The sequence below is a fragment of the Ambystoma mexicanum genome, chromosome 7q (assembly GCF_040938575.1).
Source record: "Ambystoma mexicanum isolate Mex_15411 chromosome 7q, UKY_AmexF1_1, whole genome shotgun sequence".
NCBI classification, from domain to species: Eukaryota; Metazoa; Chordata; class Amphibia; order Caudata; family Ambystomatidae; genus Ambystoma; species Ambystoma mexicanum.
The window spans coordinates 471902214-471922939 of NC_090941.1; the positions used below are offsets into that span (position 1 = coordinate 471902214).

A 20726-nucleotide genomic window follows, 5' to 3' on the forward strand; every position below is an offset into this window, starting at 1 on the left:
CAAAGAAGGCAGTATGGTAACCAATCTCTTCCACAAAATGACAGATGTGAATAGCACTCTACACTATCTGGGTCAACACCCTAGACATCTCAAGGATAACCTCCCATGTAGTCAGTTTCTTCGGGCTAAACGCAATACCTTGAATGACACCACACTCGAATTGGAGAATGTGAAGATGACAGCCGAATCTGCACAAAGGGGCTACCCTAACAGGATCATCCAGGCAGCTAGATGCAGAGCCAGTCAAGCAACTCGAGAAGATCTCCTGAAAAACAACCCAAAAAGTAAGGAGACCCCTTTTCTTTACACTCTTAAGTATCCCAGTCAGACTAATCAAATAACTAAGGTGACCAAGAAGACTTGGAAGCTGTTTCAACTGAATACGCAGCTACAAAAACTATTTCTGAGACCCCCTCTCATAGCCTACAAGAGAGGCAAGAACTTCAGGGACCAGTTAGTCAGAGCTGAGAGAACAAAACCCAATCGACAAACCACACTACAAAAGAAGAAAAGGGGAACATTTGCTTGTCTTCACTGCAATAATTGCAACAACATCATGAAAGGCAGCCATGTGAGACACCTTCATACGGGGTCAAAAATTAAGCACAGAGATTTCGTAAAAATGAGACTCGATGTCAGTTATCTATGGACCAAGCTGTCCCTGTGAGATCTACTATATGGGACAAACAATGAAAAAAGTTAAAGACTGTTATAATGAACACAAGAGCAACATAAGAACCAGAAATGGACGCTCACCAGTCACTAGACATTTTCCTAAAAAAAAGACATTGAGTTGCGCAATTGAGGTTTTTGGTTCTGGAAGTAGTCCATAAATCACCCAGGGGATGAGACCTCGCAAAGAGGTTAAACAAGATGGAACTCTATTGGATTGTTAAGTTAGACAGCTTGAGACCAAACGGAATGAATGAGGATTTCTACCTGGGTGCCTTCTTGTAATATTTCCCTTGAATATGTGCGCCTCATTCCAAACTGCAATGATGGCAAATTTTGGTCCATACAGCCACTTACAATGTGATAATGTGTATATGTATCTCTCACGGCAGTCCTTAAGTGTGTGCTTTTAGACTTAAAGGTGAGAGTTAACTGCTTGTAACATTGAGCTGCACTAGAATGTGTAAAGAAGTTAAATGCACCGCACACAAATAAGTTTGCCTGTCACCCGCGTCTGTAGTTTGCACCTCTCCAAACAATTGTCGGGTTAGCCCCCTCCCCCAGAAATGTAGGTTTCGTTTCACCCCTGTGGCAAACCCAGACACTTATTTGCTATGAAGCAGGTTGCAATGAAAGGTTTGATGCAGCTGTACAAAAGCAGAGATCACACGAACAAAAATGTAAAAGTGGGTGGACTAGCATAATTAAAAAGTAAAAAAAAAATATCTTCCTGTCTTTTTCTCAACAAAAGCAGTTGCTGGGAGTAAGCAGATGCTGCGACTCCCACGATGGGAAGTGAATCGTAGTGATGGCTCTACCTTATAACTGTGCACATGAGGCTGCCTGCCTTAATGAGAGTGAGGGCCTAAGGCATAGAAGCGCTTTATAATGGCAACCCCTTATTGGAAAACGCTCTGTAAATCAGGCCCTTAGTGTTCATATCCAGTGCTGTCCCCCATGCAATATCTAACATCATCTTAAAGTTACTCTCAGTAGGAGACAAACAACCCATCTGCAAAGCACCGAGTAATGAAAAGGCATGTTATGCAAAACATGTTCACGACAGGTGGCCGTGTGTAGATGACAGTGCTGTCTTTGAGCAGACAGGCATCCGAGGCTTGCGCTTGAGCTCCCCATAGACACACTGCGCGGCTGTCTTCTTCTTACTGATGGATTTTATCCATCAGCTGTGATATTTGGATACCAAGGCTTGAGCCTCATTACTCCATCTTCTCGGGTTGAGTATGTAGTCGTGGGTTAGGATTCTTCTTAGTCTTTGTAACTTGTCACAGTAGGGTTGGTTTCACAGGGTCTTCACCGTGAAAGAGATACTGTGATTGTGGCCATTTCCTTTTATCTCTTGTTCTCAAACTTTCATTGACTGTAGCAAGAAAAGAGAGCCAGGGGTTTCCAAAGATCTTAATAGTGAAGCGTTAATTGCCAACCCGGAATACATCACCCTCACCATTCTGGAAATCTGGCCCAAAAGAGGGGAGCAACTGGTGAGCAACCACAGAAAACAGTATCTTTGGATGCAGAGTGCTGACTGCATGGCTGTGGTTCCTCGTTGCGTCTTAATAGAACAGAGGGGTCTTGCGTTTTGCCTTGAAAGATATTAGGTTTTGGGCGAGTCTTCTGGGAGGTCACTACAGAGGCAGGGTGCGATTGCAGTAAACTGCCCGTCCTCTCGGGCCTTGCACGCTTAGGAATGCATAGCACCTATTTGAACTGCTTAGAAAGTCAGCTCAAGTGTGCCCTCTCATCAAGCGCCAGATCCTTGTGGCTCTGCCCCAGATGCTCACTCTTAGTTCTGAACCCCAAATTAGAAAGAGCGATGGAGGTGCCACCTAGCCTAGGGTGCACAGATGACAGACTTTTCAGGGCCTCCTCTGAGCTCCATTCGTGCTTTTTGTCACACAGTGACCTCACAAGTTGGCAGACTCACAGTTGGCCCCTCGAGGGCAGACCTCTCCGTGGTGTACAGTGTTGGCTGGTTCTTCCCCGACCTCCAGATGTGCTGTGACCTCCAGATGTGCTGTTGCCTCCAGCCTTCAGAACAGGGAATGCACTGGTTTCCCAGCGTGGACGTGGAAGGCGACCTGATGGCACATAGTGGGGCGTGCATAGCAGCAGCTGGCAGGCCTGTAAATGGCACAGGCGCACGTGGAAGACTCCTCCAATCGACTGATGCGAACTTTTGATGGGCTCTTGCAAGTGGTGAAGAGCAGTCAGGCAGGCTCACCGCACAGTGTTCTTAAATCATAGAAGACCTGTGACACACCTTTCCTCACTTAGGCAATTGTCACCTGGCTTGGTCAATGTCATACACTTTCAAAAGAACCTCAGTAGAGGCTGCAGCACCATATGGTTACCCAAATTGAATTTAAAGTGCCCACGTTAGGCAGGCACTACAGTGCATGTGTGGCAGTCAGAGAGCGGTGCATGTAGCATGCAGACTTCCACCTACCTTCAGGCTTAGCAGGAAGTAGTAGCAATAGCAATGCATGAACGAGGAAGGGGGCTGGCAGGGGTTTCACTTTCTGATATTCCATAAAAGGTGCGTTTCCTGGGAAACCGCTAGGTTTGGTGTGAAGCAATACTTGGAAACCGATTCCCTCGTGAGTCTGGCAGTTAGATTCATAGGTACTTTGTAACCCTGGGTTTTTTCAATTTAACAGAGGCCGTGTGACACAGGTTGTGGTCTCCCAGTTACTTTATGTGACTTGTATCAAAACTCCCATATATTCACCAACCAGTTACAAGTACCTAATCTGGCACGGTAACATCCCAGAGAGAAGTATTTGTGATAGCTCCCAGAGGCTTAAGAAAACATCTGTGGTTCTCTGCTGACACAATCCAGTGTGCAAATAGCATGGCCGATAACATGTGAGTAATATCGAAGATATGCTGTCTCCCAAGAAAACATGTTTAAGGACATGTACAGATGTGCTTTCATGAGGTGTGTGTCACTCGGGTAACTACTACTAGACTACATTGATATCAATGGGCATAGCTTGCACCCCTCGCCCTCTTTTTCTCAATGGGGTCACTCTACGCAAGTGGCCTTCTGTCCACATGTTCTAAAATGCATCGTTGACTTGAAGCCCTTAAAAGCAACTGGAATTGGGTCTGGCGGGGACTCCGCGTGTACAGCAAGAGCAAAGCGCTTTATGAAAGATGCCGTTTTAACTGTTTAGCAACACGGCCGCTTGGGGCTTTACAGCCAGTGCAAAGTCTTGCACGTGACACCTGCCACCGAGTGGCGGCACAACCTGGGCGCCGCCTGTCAGCACCACGCTCACTTCCAATGCAGCAACCCTTCTCAAAAGAGCAGTCACAAGATGCTTCTTAAGCCTTTAACGCTACATTTTAGGCACCCGCACGTTTTCCGGCGCGCTTCAGTCCAACCCAATGGCAGAGGCCTCGTCAATAGATCGGTTAAAATCCTGGCTAAACAATAAATGAAAGTTGTTGCAAGCAGCCGGCCAAGCGCAGCACAACAGCGACCACAAAGCAGAGGCGCAGAAGAGCAGCGCCCCTCTCATCTTCCACGTGTATCAATCTTGGGAGCCTTGAGCACGCAGATTCCTTTTGGCAAGAGTTTTGCATAATAATATCGTGTTTCCTTGGTCCCCACTAAGTAGCTGCGCATACTGACAGGTGAGAGCCGCCGTGTGTCAACAGAGGCGCGAAGATATTGTTCTGCGCCCTGCACTTATGCTCCCTCAGAACAGACACGCAAAAAAACGTAATATCTGAAATATATTTACCTCAATCTGTTCACAAGCGGGCTGCTGGCACTCCCCCGAAGCCAGGCTGCGACAGAAAAGCGAGCCGTTGCTGCTTTGCCGTTAAAATGGCTACGAGAGATTGGGGAAGTGGTTTCTGTGCACCAGTTCGTGAGTCATAATGTACATGAAACAAACCAAGTGCTTCTAAGCGAGGCACGCCCATGTTGCTGTGGGCCCAATTACTCTTCTAGGTCAAACATGCAAATGTGCAGGTACAAGAAGGAAAAAAAACGCACGAACGCGGGCACCATAAGGCAGGCTGGGAAGACAATCCCTGCCGAGGAACACCCGGCCCCACCTTAATTACCGAGAGCAAAGGCCGCACCATCCTCCTCACAGCGAACGGCGAGGCAGAGTAAACACGGAATGAACCTGTGACCGGGGGCAGCTGCCAGGACAAAGACGGCTGAAAGGGGACTCCTCTCTGCTGAAACCCTCTATAAAAGCAGGGGGAGGGGGGGACACGGCGGGGAATGCAAACAGTTTACGCTTGTGCGTATCTACATGCAGACTAGAGAGCACAGTTGCATCTGCTGCTTGCATTTCACGCTATGAACTCCCCACCACCCCACCTCTGCCAAGCTGCACACCTGCAATCCACCTGTTCACCGTGTATCCTCCAGAGGACATAAAGGGAGGTGCCGCTCGCAAGCCACAACCAGAAGCTCCGAGGCAGCCTGACAAGAGCTACGAGCCCGCGTTTCAGACACGAATTCCTGGGTGACCATCACTGGAGAGTGCTTCGTTAAAAACGCCTGTGTTTGGAAAATACTCCAAGGTGCCACTCCTGGAAGCCTTGCTGTGCCTCTCACATAGGTCTGTAGAAATGTTGTAAAGCGCCACAAATAGCCTCAGAGGAGGCATCGAGGCACTGGAAACAGATCTCAGTTGCGGCCTCCAGTATAGCGTCAAACTCCGGGAAACGGCAGTTCTTCAAATGTCTCCGGAAAATGTAGCGGTCAAACTCACCCCAAAACGTAAAGGGTTGCGAAGGTGCAGTTACTCAAGCCAGGACCAGCCTTAGGGGTGGGCCGCTCGGGCAACCGGCGGGGGCGCCCTGCCATTAGCCCCCCACCACGCCAGCTCGGGGGAGTCTTTCAAGGTCTCTCCCGAGCTGGCGTGGTCGGAGAATGCACGTCAGGCGCCCTATTAATTAAAATTAAACGCACTCCCGCATTTAATAACAATAGGCAGCTGACGAGCATCAGCGCCCATTGAAACATTTAGCGACAGGCCCTCATGACCAGGGGCGCACTTGAGAGCAGGTGCCAGTTTTTGTTTTGGGCGCTACGGCCGGCCCTGAATGACGCAGTTACTTTTGGGTGTACGTTACTCATCTCTTTTGAATACGAGCATTTGAAGAAGTAACTTCATGTATCACCTCTCAAATTCTTAGCCCTTACTGCAGTTTCCATCACCATGGTCAGACATGGCAGGTTATTTTGGCGAAAATGCCCTGTTCCAAGAATATGTCAGCGCTATTTTGGCTTTCAATAATTGGTGCTGTCTTTCCAAGGAGAGGTTCTGCGTTATTTCCCTTTCACAAAAGGTGGCCAACACCCCCCAAATAATAACCACCTCTTGCGGCTAATCACAAAACTTTAATCAAATAATCAAGTGTATAACTCCTCTCCTGAGCTTCCGACAAAAAACACTCACAATGTCCTCACTAGTTCTCTTCACATAGGACCACACAAGCAGCAGCTAGGTAAGTGTGCCATTTTCATAAAAGTTGCCATGTTGGCCGAAATTCTAAAACACTGTCCTTTAGCCACAGTACTTGTCTTCATATTGCAGCCAAATCATCCAAGTCCACCAGAACTTGGTCTCCAACTTCCATCATGCAGGGGTGATTAGTTCAGTCCCTTTCTCAATTGACACCAGGAAGCACACCTCCAAGTTCCACCAGAGTCTACTGCTATCTCAGTTGGCATTAGGAACTCTATCTTTAGGTTTCAGTATGCAAAGTTTCTCAGTTCACTATCTTTCTAAATTTCATCCAGGAACTTTGCCTTTAAGATTCGGCCTGCATCCTTTTCAGTGGTGTCATTGCGAGGCTGCTTATTGGACACCTCTGTCTGTGTTCTACTTGCTTCTACATCTACAGTGCTGTAATTGGATGTGAAATCGAGGGGTTGGGGTGGGGGCTCTAACAAGAGTGAGTGCCCAAAAGTGCAGGGTGTAGCCTCAAGAATGTTGGGTGTGGCCTAAAGGAGCAGATGGACCGAAGTGAGAAGAAGTGTTCTGTCGTGGTGGAGAGGAGAGTATTTTTTCGCTTGCTAGTGCTGCTGGAGGTGGACCTCACACAGGAGAACATTCAAAATACTAAAGTGGCGCAGACGGAAGTGGGCGGAAGTGGTCCGTCGAGGGTGTAGAGGGTGTAGAGAGGCTCTGGATTCAAGAAAACAGTTACTATTCTGTGTTCGCTTACTTTTTAAAGGCAAGGTTGTTTCCACTGTGACTGTTGGGGTAATACTCTTTGAGCCATGGCCTCCAGTCTTTCTACCACCTCTTATTCATCTTCGGACCCTGCCTCGCAGCCCCAGTAGTGAAAAAAAATCACTTGATATACTTTATACCCCCACATCCTTTCTTAGCTGTAAAACAATGAAGTAATACAAATATTAAATAGAATTTCAACGTACTTAACGTGTGCTGTGCAACGTGCAACCGGACAACCTGTGCAACTGTGTAAGTTTGGCTAGTCATCATACTAAACTTCACTAAGCATAGTTGTAAGACGAGGCTTGCGAAGCCAATCAGTCTGAGATATGGCTATTCAGGGGACTAAAGAAGGGAGCCCAATCTCAACTCTGAGGGAAGACCAAATGGTGGCTGTGCTAATGATAAATCTAGGGGTCACGTCCCACCAATGACAGGGTCTCCAAGAGGAACATAATGTATCAGTTTTGGAAGCGGATGGGGCTATGCGACTTGGAGCATGTCCAAAACGCCTGAAACCGACATACAAACCTCTTATGCCGTTTCACGGACACAGTTCCTCTCCACATCCTCAAACATGCCCAATTGCTGGGCAAACAATCAGGGATTTCTTCAAGGTCTCAGGCTTAAATATTACAAACAATATCCAGGGCAGCACTTGATGGCCCTCATATGTATGATTACAATGGCAGAAATGGCATGAACGACCTAAGCCTGATTAAACACACTGACTCCATGGCATTAGAAGTACAACGTTGAAGAGGGATGGGGAAGTTTACCCCCTCCTGCCCTTCCTATAAAATACATAACACAGAAGAAGGCCAGGAGACACCGCAATCGCCAATATTATTTCGGACCAATTCCCAGTACTCCTATGGTTGACGGTTTATAACACGGCACTCGCCAGCTAGGGATCTCCTTCCTCTACATTAGATGTGGTGCACAATAAAGCGCTTTCTATTTTTTCTAAACCACAGGTTCTTTTGAGTGGGCCCCCAACCTGTCTGGCACTCAACCTCCACAAACACGCCGTGTCACAATGGACTAGGAACCAGGACGGTGTGTATCAATGAGATATTTATTAATTTATTATTTACGGAAAAAGAAAAAATACTCAAAATACAGCAGCCACCAAAATGTGGCAACACAAATGCAATGATTCCTACAGAACAATTAGGTTCAGATATCGTATCACAGTTCACACAGATCTTTAATGGCAAAACGGGAAAAAGAACAGTTTTTAATCAAGTGATAGCACCAAGGTTTACCATTCCCCCTGCAACACTCATCCCCAAACATCAGCTAACTTAATTCCTTTGAATGGAAGGCAGTGGCAAGGAGTAGGAATAGAGAGAGAAAATCGGATTTGGGGTAAAGCTCACCACCCCAAGATGGGAAGCCAGAAAATAAATTGAAAACCCGTTTTTGGAGCAAAACAGCAGAATGGGATTTTGATTGTAACTCACAGCTTCTAGGGGACAGATTGAAAGGAAATTAATTTTGCTTACTCTTGAGGAGATAGGGAAAGTTTATAGAATAATAATCAGCCCACCGGGGCAAAGTAGAAAGAAAATGGAAAAATCCGTTTTGGGAGGAAGCAAAGCAAAAGGAAAAAATACAGTGGCAAATGGAAATTCGTTTTACACTGGGGTTCACAGTGACAGGCAGCTAAGGGAAGGGATTTAGCTTTAAAAATCGGAAATCGGTTTTCAAGGACAAGGACAGAGGCACATAACAGATAGGATTCTAGGCAAAAGGGGTTGCTCTCAATGGGTCTAAGGTTTGGGGTTTTAATAGGACAGATACAAATTAGGAGTTTGTGGGGTAGTGCACACAATACACAGACAAAATTGGTTTTCAGTTACAAGGAGACTAATTCTTTTGAGGCAATACTTTAATGACTATAATAATTAAATAAAAACACTCGACAAGCTTGTTGATTTCGAATGGCAACAATTTTTAACGTGAATTTCAATGGAGAATTAATTGATTTACTTCAAAATAATACTAAGGATTTATACAGACAACTGAGGGATTTGTCAAAGGGAATACACTAACATACACAGGCTAATACATATTCTTCTATGGGAAGGTGAATGAATCATACTGGCAATTTGGGGGTTTCAATTGGATTTTCAATGGGGTTGCAATGGGATTTTCAATGGGTGAAATATTGGAGGCAATGTTTCTAAAAGAAAAGGTTTATGCAATTTAGGGTGGGAGTTATTTGCTACTTACAAAGTAAGCCTGGGCTTTGGATTCTGGAAAGCCAGCTGGATCTGAGGACACTCTGGACAGCTAGGACAAGGGGTCTGGTCACTGCACTCTGCCTGGATGGGATTCTTGAAGGCCAGCTGGATCTCAGGGCACTCTGGAGAGCCGGCAAGGGGTCTGGTCACTGCTCTCCCCAAGATGGTAAGGTTCCCGCCTTCCCTCTATCCTCTTTCTCCTGTCTCCCTGGATTATTTGTTTGTGTGTGTCCTCAACCTAGTACAGTCCCCCTTTATATAGCACAAATGACATCACTCACTTTACATTATAGGGGAGTACTCTGTAATTACCCTACAGCTAGGACAGGACAGTTTACCATTCCTCTCTATGCCCCCTGGTATTATTTCTTCAAGGGGAGAGAGCACCATTTGTCTGTTTGGCATTTATTACAGTTCTTTGTTCTCAGGTCAACCTTTTAGCAAAACGGAGTTATGTCTCATAACTCCTTACTTATACTAGCCCCGGCCATGTGAACGAGATATGCAGCTGTGGCCGGTCATGGGGAATTAGATAAGTCGGTTGCCAAATATGTACAATGTAGCATGGCCATTTGGCAAATTTTTGTCCTTTTCACACAATGTATAACAGCTATAACTCTGCAAATGATCAAGCATGTTTATAATTTCCATCTCCATCTTTCCGCCAACTGTCATATTTGTCCCATTTTTAGATCAGCGAGAAACTAGTCTTTACTGGCCATTTCAGTTCACAAAGTCCTAGGAACATGCACTTAGTCTCTTAAAAACCGCCTGGAAATTCCATGGAAAAAGAGCACAAAACGAAATTATTTCTCTTTCTGAATGCTGTGAAAAATGCCTAAATTGAAATCAATCTTTAAATGTCAATTGGGAGGATCTGTCCTTCTCTGTGGGAGGGGCGCTTCATTCCCCCACAGCCCACTGTCTTCCTGGGTCAGCTTGCAACCAAAGATTTTCTATGACCCTCTTTGAAGTTGTCAGTTCATCTTTAGTAGGGGGTGCAGGAAGGGCTCACCCCTCCTAGTCATGCTCCATCCACACTTCTCTTTTTTTGTCCTCCCTGAGCCCCTGCCTTAAAGTCTGTCAGAGCAGGGAATTATGACGCCCTTAATCACATCACATGTTACTGCGGAATGGTTCACTGGTAGGTGCGACCTTCAGTGATAGCGGGGATTTTACTTGTGTAGTTTCCTGCTTTAGCCAAAACGGATTTTTCTGGTGTTGTGGGCCTCTTCAAAGGTGATTAAAGTCTTGTGGGGGAAAACATAATATACCTTGCTTTAGTTACCCCCCGCCCCCCATGCACAACATATTTCCCTGAAGCAGTGCTGTCTTTTCCCTGTGGCTTTTTAAAGTCATTTTTCTTTTGCAATGTTTAAAGTGTTGCTGTTCACATGAAACGGAAAACAAAGCGTTTCTAGTTGGAGTGTTGAAATACTTGTCCCTCATGTGGATTAAAAGTCAAAACAAGGCCGTTTTCGGATGTAGTGCAGTGGTGCACAACTGATTTTGACAGAGGGCCGAAAGTACCTTACATGATGGCTATAGTGAGCCGAAAAGTAAATGTGGGTGAGGCGGTAGGCGCAGCGGGAGTGGCGTGGCGGTAGGCTTTTTCAACCCCCAATTTTTATTAAAAACATGGAAAAAGAATACGTTGTTGGGGTGTAACGATTTTGTACTACACCTTTTCCATTGTTATCATTTATTTCTATTTAGTTATTGCATATCGTCTGTTTAATTAAATGATATATATTTTATTGAGCCTTAATTGGACATTCTGTTATTTTGGACTGCTTGCTGTTTGGGTTGCGCAAGAGGAGTATGGCCTTCGTTGAGTCAGGTTTCCACAAAAAGCAAAGTATGTACATCTCCTAACTGTGCCTGTTTTAGCTTTAATATTGGGTTCACTCTTGGAGTGCGGCAGTATGCCCCATGGCCCCCACCCCCCAACCGAACACTATGCCCCATGACCCCCACCCCTCAAGCAAACACTATGCCCCATGGCTCCCACCCCCAACCAAACACCATGCCCCATGGCTCCCACCACTCACCAAACACTATGCCCCATGGTGCCCACCCCTCAACCAAACACTATGCCCCATTGTGCCCACCCCTCAACCAAACACTATGCCCCATGACCCCCACCCCAACCAAACACTATGCCCCATGACACCCACCCCTCAAGCAAACACGATGCCCCATGGCCCACACCCCCAACCAAACACTATGCTCCATGGCCCCCACCCCTCAACCAAACACTATGCCCCATGGCTCCCACCCCTAAGCCAAACACTATGCCCCATGGGCCATGACACCCACCCCCCAACCAAACACTATGCCCCATGGCCCCCACCTCTCAACCAAACACTATGCCCCATGCCACCAAGCATGCACCATGCATACATACTCATACAGACCCCAACCCTCCCACCCCTGCATACAGACTAACAAGCATACACCATGTGCCCATACAGACCCAAACCCCCCACCCCCACTCAGCATAGAAACTCACAAGCATACACCATGCGCCCATACAGACCCGAGCCCCCCAAGCCCCAACTCGGCACACAAACTCACAAGCATGCACCCATACAGACCCGGACCCCCACCCTCCAACTAAACATACAAAACTTAAGAGCATGCACCCATACAGACCCGAACCCTCCACCCCCGCATGTCAACATACACTGAACGTGCACACAACAACAAACATTCAGGCAGACCCGACACACCCCTCCCCCCCAGCATCTCAACATACACTGCACTTGCACACAAACACATTCAGGCAGACCCAACACCCCCCCCCCTCTGCATCTCAACATACACTGCACTTGCACACAAATGCATTCAGGCAGACCCGACACACACCCCACCCCGCATCTCAACATACACTGCATTTGCACACAAACACATTCAGGCAGACCCGACACACACCCCCCTCCGCATCTCAACATAAACTGAACGTGCACACAACAACAAACATTCAGGCAGACCACCCACCCCCCCAGCATCTCAACATGCACTGCACTTGCACACAAACACATTCAGGCAGACCCGACACACACACCCCCCTCCGCATCTCAACATACACTGAATGTGCACACAACAACAAACATTCAGGCAGACCCGACATCCCCCTCTCCCGCCCCCAGCATCTCAACATACACTGCACTTGCACACAAACACATTCAGGCAGACCCGACACCCCCCTTCGCATCTCAACATACACTGCACTTGCACAAAAAACACATTCAGGCAGACCTGACACCCCCCCTTCGCATCTCAACATACACTGAACATGCACACAACAACAAACATTCAGGCAGACCCGACACTCACCCCACCCCCGCATCTCAACATACACTGAACTTGCACACAAAAACAAACATTCAGGCAGACCCAACATACACCCCACACCCGCATCTCAACATACACTGAACGTGCACACAACAACAAACATTCAGGCAGACCCGAAAACCCTCTCCCCCCACCCATCCATCATCTCAACATACACTGTACTTGCACACAAACGCATTCAGACAGACCCAACACACACACCCCCCTCCGCATCTCAACATACACGGTACTTGCAAACAAACACATTCAGGCAGACCCGACACACACTCTACACCAGCATCTCAACATACAAGCAGGACAAAGACCCGACACACACACACCAACATCCTCCCCAATGCCCCCCCAAAGAATCTGTACTTACCGGATATGCTGGAAGGCAGGCTAGCTGGAACGCTGGTGAGGTCTGGTACTACAGCTGGCGTGGCGGGGCTGAAATGCCTTCTGGCATCAAGCCTTACTGACCACGCCAGCTGTAGTGCTGGCACTCCATTGGTGCAGCACACACTCACTAGTAGGAGCTGCGTGGTGCGGGTGGCCAGTGTTTTGTCCGGCCCGGAAGACAACAAAGACTTTTCCTAATGGAGGGCGGCCGATGCTGCTTGCGGGCCACCCTCCATTAGGAAAGTCTTTGTTGCTGGCGGGCCAGACAAAACAGCATGGCGGGCTGCAACTGGCCCGCGGGCCGTAAGTTGTGCACCCATGATGTAGTGCATAACTTCTTGTCATTTAGATGAAATAAAAGCAATGCAGGGCCGTTTTTGGTGCAATGTTTTAACTTTTTGTCATTTAGATGGAATTAAAGCAAACACAGTGCTGTTTTTGGTGCAAGGTGTTAACTTTTTGTCATTCAGATGGAATAAAAGCAAACGCAGGGCCGTTTTTGTGCAATATTCTAACTTTTTGTATTCATATGGAATAAAAGGAAACGCAGGGCCGTTTTTGGGTTGCAGTGTTCAAATGCTTGCCACACGTGCCAGGGAAAGCAAAGCACAGCCGTTTTTGGTTATAATGTTTAATGCAGCTTTTCAGGTGACAGGGATTTCTGTTTTCGGGCCTTTAAATGCACCCCACAAGTATGTCAAGAGGTACCCCCTCAGCCAGCCCTATAGACCACGTGCATTACAAATCTACCCTAGAGTGGACGAGGAGCCCCAGGCTGTGACTAAAGACGCCTCAATTGACAGTATTGATTAAAGTGCCAAGAAGCCATGTTGCTGACATTGATAGAGAAACCATGACTTAGCAGCGTTAGACACAAGGCACACGTGCCATCCACACTTCGGACACCAATACGCACTTGAATACACGAAGAACATGAGCGTATAGTTGTACACTTGGAGGACAGATACAAATACATACTGTCATTGCTTTTATTATTTTGCCATTAGCTAAACGCAGTAACGCAGAAACCGCAAGAAGCAAGAGATCCTGGACAGAGTTTGCAGATGCTTACATGCAAATAACCTTATGGAACTGCAGGATTACCTATGGGACCTGACAGAACCAAGTGTGACTAACCTATGGACAATATAGAATAGTATAAACACTTTAGAAGCCGCATTATGGCTTTGGTAAACTACAGCAGGCCACAGCCCTCTCAGCGAGGATCGAGCTGAGCTGAATTCAGGCTGAACAGAGAGCAAACGGGTGAGACAGGACTCGCTGCCAAGGCCACAAGATAAAAAAGACATTCCATTCCCTGAACCAGCACCAGCTGGAATAAATGCAAATAATTCCTCATAATTTAGAGCTGCACAGCTCTAAATCATGGTCTCGGAACACGTGACTCGGCCAACGCAGACAATGGACAGCAATCAGTGCTGAGAAAGGGAGCCAATCTCATGCTACCAGACAGAAGCTCGCAACAAAGAAGTTACAATGTGCGACAAGTGTTGCATGGAGCGAACAAGCACTCTCATAGACTAAGGTGGTACACACAAGTTACAATGCAGACACATAGTCATTCTTATTACCTTGAAAAGGTACACCAAGAGCTGAGAACCTTTGCGGATCCCAGGGCTGGGGATGTCAGCTCTAGCCAATCACAGTTAAGTATTCCAGGGGTGGGTTTGCAACGGGCACGAACCAATGGCAAGACCCTCACACTGCAACATTTTTATAGATTGTTATTTGGGGATGGACCAGACCAGCCACCTGACATGCGAGGGCCAGTAGACTAACATGTATAGTGTCCACTATTGGTGGTCTATTACTCAGTACCCAATCCAGTGGTCCAATAGGTTTTCTGGAGAAGGGCCCATGTTGTAGTGTCACTCTGATGTCATTCAGGTACAAAACTGGCCTGTGAGCCAGGAGACGTTGAGATGTCCATGGATTTCTTCTGTCCTTGTGCTGATCCCTGTTGGTTTTGTTTGTAATAAACCGCAGTTTGAACTTGCCATTGCCTGAGTCCTCCGTTTGTCCTGTGGAAGGTGTTGGGCCGTCCGAGATTCCAGGAACTCCTAGTGGCCCTCTAGCATACCTGGGAGTTTGTCCCAACAAGCTGGTAGCAGAGGGATGGTTGGCTGCGCAAGCCCGGAACCAGGTCGTCTCCTTTGCCACCGAACCTGAGAGTGACCCTTGCATATTTTGAAAAGACAGAAAAACACGTGTCCGTTTACAGGTCGTCAGGAGCCCCTTGTGAATCATCCTGCCCAAAATCAGCGAGTTGTCCAGGCAGACCAGGGACGGGGAGGCGAGCGCCTTGACGGGGAGCCGGCAGCCGAGCAGCGCTAGCGCACCAAGGAACGTAAGTATTGACCCAGTCTAACGGCAACTATGGCTATGAGGGAGGGTATTGAGTATGGCTGAAGTATTGTTTAGTATTGTTATAGGAGTAGGGACAGGAGCGGAGGTAGAAGTCCCTTTTCTATGTTTAGGGCACATTCGGTCTTACAGTTAAAAGGTTCTCGTGAATAACCTAGACTATTGACTTGAGGGCTTGGATGACTAAAGTTATGTAGATAAAGGTATTCCTGTGGATTGGGAGGTTTAGTGCGGGTCATAGATGACAGTATCCCTGTGAGGGTTAACAAGGGAGCTGGCCTAGATTGTGGAAGGTGAGTCGACTGGTTAAGCCTCCTAGAGTGAGGTGTTTCACACATTAGGCGACTCAGTGGGTGCAGTTCGATCACAAGAGAATAGTGGTATACTCTGCCTGGAGTGCAGGAAGACAGCTGTGGGGTTTTTGTGTAGTTTGGGACTAACGGACTATTACTGTGTGTGCGCGATATTTGATTTTCCTATCTCGTTCTGGTAGCTTGGTGACATCACCCGTAGGTTTGCATATGGGACACGGAGAGCTTATGACGGTGAGGAGCTAGTATTGGGAACTTGGTATTGGTAGACGAGGTGAATGAGCGGCGGTGCACGGAAGGCACATGCGCAAGAATTGTGGGTGTGCATGAGGAGGCAGAGATTGTAAAGGAGGGGCGGTGCGCAGAGCACGCCTCATAAGTTGTAGAGCCAGAGAGCCCTGAAGAAACTGGAAAGTACTATCATTGCATTGTGACTTTTTCTCCCTAAACAGCGGATTATCGAAACCCTCGACTTGAGGTCAGGTAAAAGGTATTGAGATGTACCAAGGCAAGTGTGGGGGGATACGCCCCTTCAGCACCTGGGTAAAACATGTCCACCTTATAAGGGAAAGATATGTAAATATAGCATAGAATGGTCCAAAAGTACTGAGGGTAAATTAACCAAACCATGGCCACCTTGGGGAAGTTTCTCCAAAGACGTGCAGCAATCACTGTTAACACACATACAGGGTACCTATAAGGGGAAGAAATTGACGAAACGCATGGCCATATTCAAGTTGTGGCGCATGTTTCAGGAGGGAGAGGGGGATGCTGCAAGGCGTCAGTGGATGCTAAGCCAGCAGGAGGTGAAGGACCAAGGGACCCATTCCTCCACACCTCCCTCTGCCCCTCCGAGTGTAGTATCCGATGATACAGACGATGAGCAGGGAATGTATCCAATGAGTAAACTAAGGGCAGCAGAGGGGTATTCAAATCATAAATATAAGCCACCACCATATACAAAGGAGGAGATGCCGAAAGGCGCAGGGCAGCCAACTGGTGATTCAGAAGCGAGCAGTGAGGCGCAGCAGCGCGCAAAGGAGGGGCTCAAGGGCATAAGCTTGAACTAATGGATAGCAGCACAGGTACTTTTAAAGATTCAAGGGAAGACAAATGGAGAGGCAGAATGCGCGACCGAGGTGATAGAAAGCCTGAAAAGGGACAGCGACACGACAGATTGGGCAGAACTAATGAATGAGGAGGATAGAAGGGAGAAGGACAGGGAGGTGACATTAGAGCACTAGGACAGAGAGAGAAGGAGAGAGGAGAAACTGGAGCAGGAAGACAGGGAATGAAGACGAGAAGAAGAGAGGGAACACTTCGAAAGGGAACAGGAAGAAAGAATAGAGAGCGATCTCAAGGAAAGGAAGAGGGCAGAAAAGGAGATGAGGGAGAAGAGGGAAAGGGAACTGGAGAAGGCCCTGAGACGGAGAGAGAGATAGCAGAGCAAGAACAATTCAAGTTAGCTGAGAGGGAACACAGGAAGTTGCAGTTGTAACAAGTTCTCAGAGAGGGGGACGAAAGAGCAATAAGGGCAGCAAAGACGCAAGTAGGACTGGATAGGGACAGGAATAGATTTGAGGAGGACAGACAGACAGAACCAGACAGCACAAACTCTCGGAGCAGGAGCGCAAATGGGGGAGGTGAAGCAGGCCTAGGGGCCTGGGCAGGAGGAAGCAGGGGCGACTTGAGAGATATCGATCTTAGCATGCAACCCAATACAGACTTGACATTGAGAAGACCGAGTTTCACAGATGTTTTTTGTAGCAACATGGACACGGGGTCTGAAAACGAGGACAAATACAGCGGAGACGAGAGGGGGAGCAGTATCGATCACAATCCACTGGAACAGGGACAGACAAATGGGTGTCATTGGAGCTCAGGACGCATACACAGGAGAAGAGGGAGGTGGCTCAGACAATCAGACACAATAGACGGACGGCTTTTGCACCTCACAAAGCACCTATATTAATAGACTAAGGGATCTCCAAGGACAAAGGAGGGGGGAGACAGCCATTGTTTGTTCAAGGGGTCGATTGTCCAGAGCTAATGACGATAACAGCAGAGTGCCTATATTGGAACCGGTAGATATATGCGCAGACATTGAGGACGAGAGAGGGCCTCGCCAAATTAGACTGACCAGAAGGACACCCGAGGAGGTGACAGCATGACACTGATGCCTCTATGGGAGAGAGCAGGGGTGAGTCCTCAGTATGTGCCATGGAAGCACACAGACATGGAGAATGTGAAGTGTATGTTACCATTGTTGAGCGAGGGGGCTGGGAAATGGATTTATGAGATGGAGAAGATGACAGCTGGCCATAGACTAGCAGTGGGTGACGTAAAAGGACAGTTAGTATCGATATTAGGAGACGCAGCTGATGACATATGAAACGGGGTGGGGTTCCCACAGGTGACGACACAGAACACAGTGCACAACGGGTGCCATTTGCAAACTGCTGGGCGGCGGTATGGCAAGCATTAAGGACACAATACCCAGACACGTCATGCATCGGGCGATTACGTTACGTAAGAAGAGGGAAGATGAAGATCCTGTGCCGTAAATTCAGGAGATTCAAGTGCTTTGGCGCCTCGAAACAAAAGAGCCTTGAGATAAAACAGTAGCTATATTTTACCACATATTAGTGCAGGGACTACCAGAGCCAGTACAGAAGAGTTTGACGAAACTGTTAGGGATGGAAGCGAAAGGATGGCCATAGATTGTCATGACCATTGCCCCTGGCCCTCACTGGCAAGTCAGCCTTCCAGTAAGGGTCAGGTCAAAGGCCTTAAAACCTCATTCAAGACTCTCTTGGAGTCAGTCCTGGCGCCTTTGGCGCCAGGCTCATAACCATCATGAAGACCAACATTAGAATGGGACTATTTACTTGGGATTATTTAACTTAGGGGGGTGTTCAGCCAACATGGAGGCACACACATAGCTCAGTTACAAGGAACTGAGCTATGCGGTCTAGTCTTTTGGGTGTGGCAGGCCTGGGACTACTTTACCTGGACTACTTTGGGTGTGGCAGGCCTGGGACTATTTTACCTGGACTACTTTACCTGAGACTATTTAAACCGCACCCAAACAGCAGAACATGCTTTGCGTTATTCTGCTATGGGCAGTGTAACGCTCACAGTGTCTAGTTCTTTGATGCCAGTTTACCTGAAACCAAGGACCTTCAGAGAGAGAAAGAACACTACGAAACGTACCTGGAACAGTATCCTGTCTTCAATCCATCGCCGACTTCAGTTCCAAAAACCTGAAGGTACGAACTCCATCATCCGGCACCGCATGCATCCTGAAATACCATAACCTGGAAAGGGGAGAAAGAAAGACAGCAATAGTAAGCGTTTACTCACGTTTCCTCCCGAATGAAGAAAGCCACACAATTCTTACCTGGGTAGTCATCTCCTGGTCAGTATCATCGCTGGAACATTACGGCACTCAGCGAAGAACATCGCAACCTGCTAGGAGAGAAAAGACACAGGTTAGCAATATAAAAGGCGAAACAGCACCGCGCATCGCGCATTACTCACCAGACAGCATCGCGCACACCGCGCTTTCGCCTACCGGCCCATGCTCATCTTCAAACTGCATGACAACACCAAAATACCTTTCCATGCCTAAAAGGAAAGATGCAAGACATTATTATTCGAACTAAGAGGAACATAAGAACTGCATATAAAGACTGTAAAGCAGCAAACCTACGGAGTCGCAGCAGGCCTGGATTCCCACATGGCGGCTTGCACCAGTGAAGTAACTTGGTCGCTGCTCGCCCTCCACATCTACGCGCCCCTGCCACGAGGAGCAGGATGAAGAATCCACATTTTACAATATTAAGGTGAGGAGAGGGCCCAAGGGAGGGGAAGGAGTTGAGGCCAAGGGAGGTGGGAAAACATAAAGACAATCTGGTATTGAATCCAGCTCTCCTATATTGCAGACCCATCTTTAACCAGAGGCCTTACCAAGGGACCGGGAGAGGGTTCGAGAGTGCAAATCATCGAACCAGGGCTGGGTGGCGTCCCCGTGGATACCAGGTGAGCGTAACAGAATGCAAAGCCTCAATAATATTATCCACCTGGGCGTCATGGAGACTTCAGAGACTGACCAGTTAGTTCATTTGTTGGGACAATTACGCGCTGAAGTACATTCAGCCAGGCAAGAAACCAATGCTCTTAGGAGGGATTTGATTGTTACTAAGGATCGTACCGACGAAATAAGTGGACAATTGCTCCAATCACAGGCAGGACAGACCCCATTGCCTGATAACATTCCGCCAGCACCTGTACCAACTTCTTCCACCAATCCAGTACAAATAACCCTTCCAGGGGCAGTTCCTTTAGCTCCACCTGAACAATTTACAGGGGACCCCAAAAAGTATGCAACGTTCATGAACCAGTGTCGTCTTCATTTCCTTTGCAAACCTGGGGCTTTTCCTAACGACCAAGCGTGGGTTGCTTTTGTCTTGTCATATCTGAGTGGCAGTGCTGCGGATTGGTCGGTACCATTGGTAAGTCAAGATAACCCTTTGTTACATGACTTTGGGGATTTCCAGATGGAAATGGAAAAACTCTTTGCTCGTCATACCCAAGGCCAAGCATTAGGCAACAAACTTTTGTCACTCCGTCAAGGAAGTCAAAACTTGCTTACATATATAGCAACATTTAACAGACTAGTCATTGAAGCTGAGTGGCCTGAGGACAAAAGGACCACACTATTTCATCGGGGTCTACGAGGGGAACTAAAGGATGTCCTTGCTCAAGTAAAAAACCCACCTAAGACTGTGGAGAATTCATCAACCTTGTGGTGCAATTAGATCACAGATTACAAGACCGAAAAGCAGACCGGATAAGGTTAGACACTCGAGCTGTGTATGTCCGGTCAAAGGATAATGTTCCACATACATTGGAAAACACGGTAGAACCCATGCAAATCGGAGGTGTAGGCCCCCTTTAACTAAAACTTAAAGAGACAAGAGAAGGCAACAACAATTATGCTTATATTGCGGAAAATCAGGCCACTTCCTCAAAGAATGTCCAGTGAAACCACCAAGGAGAACTGTTGGAGCCACAGAGAAGGAAGATAATAACAAGGAGTCGGAAAACTACCAAGCCCGGCAAGCATAGAGGTCCAC

The 20726-nt window shown here is 47.5% G+C and overlaps 1 protein-coding gene across 6 annotated transcripts in view; it reads right to left on the reverse strand.

Annotated features, from left to right (window-relative positions):
* The window catches only part of ELF1 (E74 like ETS transcription factor 1), a 917745-nt gene that overhangs the window by 645814 nt on the left and 251205 nt on the right, over positions 1-20726 (reverse strand). For 2 of the 6 annotated variants that reach the window (XM_069639212.1, XM_069639213.1), the window contains exon 1: positions 4443-4567. The exons of 1 other annotated variant lie outside the window; for it this stretch is intronic. The gene's annotated coding sequence lies outside the window, so the exon portion shown is untranslated. Of the gene's footprint in view, positions 1-4442; positions 4568-4770; positions 4837-20726 lie in introns of those variants that run through there. 3 more of the 6 variants (XM_069639219.1, XM_069639220.1, XM_069639214.1) reach the window with 2 other exon arrangements.